We start from the raw sequence: 6,000 nt of genomic DNA, 5'->3' as shown, positions 1-6,000 counted from the left end.
CGAACCCGTGTCCCCTGCATCGGCAGGCGGACTCACAACCACTGCGCCACCAGGGAAGCCCCTCTATATGGTTTTTATTAAGACCAGGCAGGGGAAGCAGAAGATCAGAGTTATAAATGCCAATTGGTCATTGGCTACAGGGGCCAGTGCCTGACACTGACAATGGCACCAAATCCTGTAGCAGATTTGCCCCTGGATTTATCATTGAAGACCCAGTGTTCCCATTTTTCCTTAACATTTCCTAGTGTCTATAACCCACTCTTAAACACTTTTAGACTCTACCATTTTCACAGAAAACTTGATTTTGGGTGTTTTTGGGTTTGGTAACACAGGACTGTAAATCAGCAAGGCAGCCATGGAGAAAGCAAGTTAGGGAATCAGAGGACCTTGGTCTAAGGTCTGGCTCTGGAATTTATTAAGTACTTGACCTATTGCTAACTGGACCAATTGGGCAATATCTTTGATCCTCACTTTCTTTCTTTTTTTTTTTCCTTCCAGTTTTATTGAGATATAATTGACATACAGCACTGCATAAGTTTAAGGTATAGAGCATAATGATTTGACTTATATACATCATGAAATGATTATCATATAAGTTTAATGAACATCCATCATCTCAGACAGATATACAGTTAAAGAAATAGGAAAAAATTCTTTTTCCTTGTGATGAGAACTCTTAGGATTGAGTCTCTTAACAACTTTCATATATAACACACAGTTGTGTTACTTATGTTTTTATCCTCGTTTTCTGATCCATAAAGTGGGTACGATAATACTTACCTTATAAGGTGGTTGTGAGGACTAAATTATAATTTATGGAAAAACCCTTTGTAAATGGGTTTGACAATGATGTGTGTCATCACTGAAAAGTGACAGGGGGACATTTATTATATTCTTTTGGTCTTTGCCTTTTAAGACTGATGACTTCTCTTTTGGACAGTTGGTCTAGCCTTCAATGTATGCTCCTCCAGTCGCTTGAGAAATGTGTTTGTCTTCTTGTTGTCTCTCTTTTAAAAGCTTTATGTATTTTCTGGAGTTGGTGAACTGCAGTTCTGAAAACCTTTACGACAATTCTTTCAGTTTGGTTTCCTACCTGATGACGTCCAGCATTTTTTTGAGAAAATGTAAAGGGCCAAAGTAGCATGTAAGAATAAAGGTTTTGGGGGAATAGAATAAACTTATTTCTTTAAAAAAAATTGAAATATAGTTGATTTACAATGCTGTGTTAGTTTCAGGTGTACAGCAAAGTTAGTTTCAAGTGTACAGTTTTATATATATATATATATATATATTTCAGATTCTTTTCCTTATAGGTTACTACAAAATATTGAGTATAGTTCCCTGTGCTATACAGTAGGTCTTTGTTGGTTATCTATTTTATACATAGTAGTGTGTTTATGTTAATCCCTCCCCCCCATTTCCCCTTTGGTAACCATAAGTTTGTTTTCTATGTCTCTGGGTCTGTTTCCAGAATAAACCTATTTCTAAATCTCTGTTTCGATTTATAGGAATAGCTGGGTTCCCACTAGCTTAAAAACATAGTTGGGAGCTATTTTTATTTTGATGGTCACTCTTGCTCTAGAGCCTGGTGAGCTGAACTAGTTTACCTATCCTCGTGGTGCACAGATTCACTGCTCCCCATTAGAAAGTGACATCTACGTGAGCAGGGTCATGGCCTTCATCACTATGGTCTCCCTAATAAGCAGAACATAGCCTGGTACATAGTAGGCTCTCAATACCTATTTGCTGAATAAACAAATCAATCTGCATACTTAGATGATTTTACTAGCATGATTTTTACTGACTCTCCTAGAAAAAGTTAAACAAGAGTTTTGTACAAAAGTGCCCTATTTGAGCAAAATATTCTCCCTGATGACATTTTTTGTTAGATTTGGAGTGAAACATTTTCTTTTTACAAATTTATTTATTTATTTTTGGCTGCATTGGGTCTTTGGTGCTGCGCACGGGCTTTCTCTAGTTGTGGCGAGCGGGGGCTACTCTTCGTTGCGGTGTGCGGGCTTCTCGTTGCGGTGGCTTCTCTTTGTTGCAGAGCACGGGCTCTAGGAGCGCGGGCTTCAGGTGTTGTAGCTTGCGGGCTCAGTAGTTGTGGCGCACGGGCTTAGTTGCTCCGTGGCATGTGGGATCTTCCTGGAACAGTGCTCGATCCCGTGTCCCCTGCATTGGCAGGAGGATTCTTAACCACTGTGCCACCAGGGAAGTCCGTGGAGTGAAACATTTTCAAAGACTGTGAAGATGCTGACTAAATGATTGTCGCCCTCAATAAGTTCCAAACTATCTAATACGTTCTTAGTAATTTAAAATCTTAGAGGGAGTTTTAAAGCAGTGACTATTTAAAAAAAAATTTGTATCTGGAGTTTGAATGCCACTACTGACAGAAAATTGCAGAAACTGAAGAGAGGTGTTAATGGTAGTGTGGTTAAGATTGCTAGCATGTGGTACAAAAAGCCCTGGGTGCAAATCCTAGCCTGCCACTCCTTGGGCACAGTGGCCAACTTCCCTGAGTCTCAGTTTTTCTCATGTGTAAAATGGGGATAATAATATCTACCCTCAGAGTTGTTGGGATGATTACATGTGGTGATGCATATAAAGCAAATAGCAACTAATGTCAGGCATAAAGAAAATGTTCAATAAATATCAGCTGTGATAACTCAGACACTACTCCTCTCCCTCTCCAACATATCAGAGTGCAGCCCTCGGTTCCGGCAGCAGGGACAGAAGCTGGTTTAGCAGGGTCAGTTTACAATGTGGGAAGTCACATGAATCATGACGAATTTTCACTGAACATCAAAACCCTGATGACTCTGGGTGGCTCTAGAAACACTTTCACTGAAGGAGAACTAGTTTTCAGAAGCTCATTTTGAGTCTATTTCACTGAAGTGGGCTTTTAGCGAGTCACAGGCAAGGTGATGGGTGCATGGATGGGACAGCACTCTGATCAAATCGGGGAGCATCAGAGGAGTTTACAGCTAGAAAGGACCTCAGTAGTCTCTTGGGGGAATTCCTTTGTTTCCTAATAGAAATAAATAACGAGGCCACTCAGAATCCATATCCAGTGCTGCTCCAATATTCCATGATCCAGTTCCTTGCTGTGGTTTAGTGAGGATCTGCAAAATGTCATATTGGCTAAATGAGACATGAGGTCGTATCTGACTCTTAGCATTAACGGAGAATTAACATCCAATTAACTAGATGCGGGATAGATTTTAATCACAGGTTTTCATCACCCATGAAATTTACTAAGATGAAGATTCAAGATGTAAAAACAAAAACAAAAAACTCCCCAAACTAAAGGAAAGTATGTACAGTGTTTTATGTGAAGGCATTTATTTTTGGCCTAACAGTAGCCAAATAACTGTATTAAATAGCATTTATTATTGGTAAAACTGTGGATAACAAAATAGTTGAGCACTAAATGGTGCACTTGTTATCTTTATAGCTTTTACAGTTTAAAAGTACAAATGACAGAATTAGAGCTACAGACTTAGAACAGAATCTGCTATTTTGATCAGCCGTCTGGATATTTTGAAAGAGAAAAGCATTTCTTTGGAGAAAAGAAAGAAACTTCTCATTCATTATTTGCTAGTAAGGCTTCTCTTTATGCACTTTACAGGGGGCCGAGGATTTTTGGAAATATTAAGGAAGAGTAATCTGAGGTCAAATGCCAGTAAAATAACTGTGATAGGAATAATATAAAATATCTTGTAGGAATAATGCTTGGTTTACCAGCCAACATTTCCAGTGGATTTTGTTAGTGATGCCGTATCTTCTTTCTGAAAAAATTAAGGCGTAATTTCCATACAGTAAAATTCACCCTTTAAAAAGAGCATACTGTTCTGTGAGCTTTGACAAATATATGCAGTCCTGTTTCTCCACATCCTCATCAACAAATGGTATTGTCTGTCTTTTTGGTTGTAGTCATCCTAATGGTTGTGAAGTGGTATCTTATGTTTATTTTTACTGATTGATTGATTGATTGATTGATTGATTGCGGTACGCGGGCCTCTCACTGTTGTGGCATCTCCCGCTGCGGAGCGCAGGCTCAGTGGCCATGGCTCACGGGCCCAGCCGCTCCGCGGCATGTGGGATCCTCCCGGACCGGGGCACGAACCCGTGTCCCCTGCATCGGCAGGCGGACTCCCAACCACTGCGCCACCAGGGAAGCCCCTTATGTTTATTTTTAAACAACTTTATTGAGATATAATTCACATGCCCTAAAAGTCACCCATTTAAAGTATATGATTCAGCGGTTTTTTAGTATATTTATAGAGTTGTGCAACTATCACCAGAATTTAAGTTCAATTTTTCGTCATTCCAAGAAGAAACTCTATACCCGTTAGCAGTCACTTCCCATTGCCCTCCAGCCCCGCCCAACCCTAGGCAACTGTTACCTACTTTCTGCCTCTACAGATTTGCCTGTTATTCACATTTCATATAAATGGAATCATACAGCATGTGATCTCTTGTGACCGGCTGTTTTCACTTAGCATAATATTTTAGAGGTTCATTTACACTGTAGCATGTATCAGTATTTCATTCATTTTTACTGGAGAATAATATTCCATTGTGTGGATATACCACATTTTATTTACCCATACAAGTTGATGGACACCTGGATTGTTTCTACTTTTTGGCCATTATGAATGATGCCGCTGTGAACATTTGTGTATAAATTGTGCAGATGTTTTCATTTCTCTTGGGTATATAGACAGTAGAATCACTGGATCATATGGTAACTCTATGCTTAACATTTTGTGGAACTGCCAAGCTTTCTACAAAGTGGCTGCACTGTTTTACATTCTTACCAGAAATATATCAGGGTTCCAATTTCTATACATCCTCTCTAACACTTGTTATTTTCTGTCTTTTTGATTATGTCCATCCAAGTGACTGTGAAGTGGTATCTCACTGTGGTTTTAATTTGCATTCTCTAATGAATAATGATGTTGAATATCTTTTCTTGTGCTTATTAGCCATTTGCATACCTTTCTTGGTGAAATATCTACCCAAATCTTTTGTCCATCTTAAACATTAAGATGCCTTTCTATTATTGAGCTTTAAGAGCTTTGTATATATCCTGGATACAGGTGCTTTATCAGAGAGATATGATTTGCAAATATTTTCTCTCAGTCTGTGGTTTGTCTTTCCAATTTTGGGGGGTTTTTTTTTGGCTGTGCCACGTGGCTTATGGGATCTCAGTTCCCCACCCAGGGACTGAAACTGGGCCCTCGGCAGTGAGAGTGTGGAGTTCTAACCACTGGACAGGCAGGGAATTCCCTGTCTTTTCATTTTTTAAATGAGGTTTTCTAAAGAGCAGAAGTTTTACTTTTGATGACATTTAGTTAATCAATTTTTTTTTTATGGATCATGGTTTGGTGTTACATCATAGAACTCTTTGCCTATCCCATGATTATGGGGATTTTCTGTTTTCTTCTAGATGTTTTTAGCTCTTACGTTTAGAACTGTCGTGCATTTTGAGTTAATTTTTGAGTATCGCAGGTGGTAAATGTCTAAGTTCATTTATTTTGGCATATAGAAATCCAATTATTCCAGCAGCATTTGTTGAGAACTCTATCCACTATGTCCTTGGTGTATATTTCCTTATTTCAAATTGCTATATTTTATTTCTGTTAAGAAGTATAATAATTTTAAGGGTATATTAGACAAAGAATACAAGTGGGCAGTTGGAATTTATGTAGTTTATAATAGAGATTAAAAGCATGAGTTTTGGAGCTGCAGAGTGCTGGGTTAGAATCCCAGTCCTGCTTTTTACTACCTAAATGATCCTGGGCATTTTTTTTTTTTTAAATTAGCTCTAAGCTTAACTCTTTATCTGCAAACTGTGGATAATAATAGTACCTCCCTCATAGAAATTATACCCATGCACAAGGACAAAGGGATGTGAATTATCTGGCATGTAGTATACATTCAATCAATAACGGTAACCATTACTATCTTTGAGAACGTAAGACCTTTGCATCT

The 6,000-nt window shown here is 38.6% G+C and overlaps 1 protein-coding gene across 2 annotated transcripts in view; it reads right to left on the bottom strand.

Moving 5' to 3' along the window:
- Nucleotides 1-6,000, bottom strand: part of SLC24A2 (solute carrier family 24 member 2) — a 252,276-nt gene that overhangs the window by 4,528 nt on the left and 241,748 nt on the right. The window lies entirely within an intron of this gene.

Source organism: Lipotes vexillifer, unplaced genomic scaffold (genome assembly GCF_000442215.2).
Source record: "Lipotes vexillifer unplaced genomic scaffold, Lipotes_vexillifer_v1.1 scaffold1116, whole genome shotgun sequence".
Lineage (NCBI taxonomy): Eukaryota > Metazoa > Chordata > Mammalia > Artiodactyla > Lipotidae > Lipotes > Lipotes vexillifer.
The sequence above is the reverse complement of the archived record's forward strand: the minus strand, read 5'-3'. Positions and strand labels throughout refer to the sequence as shown.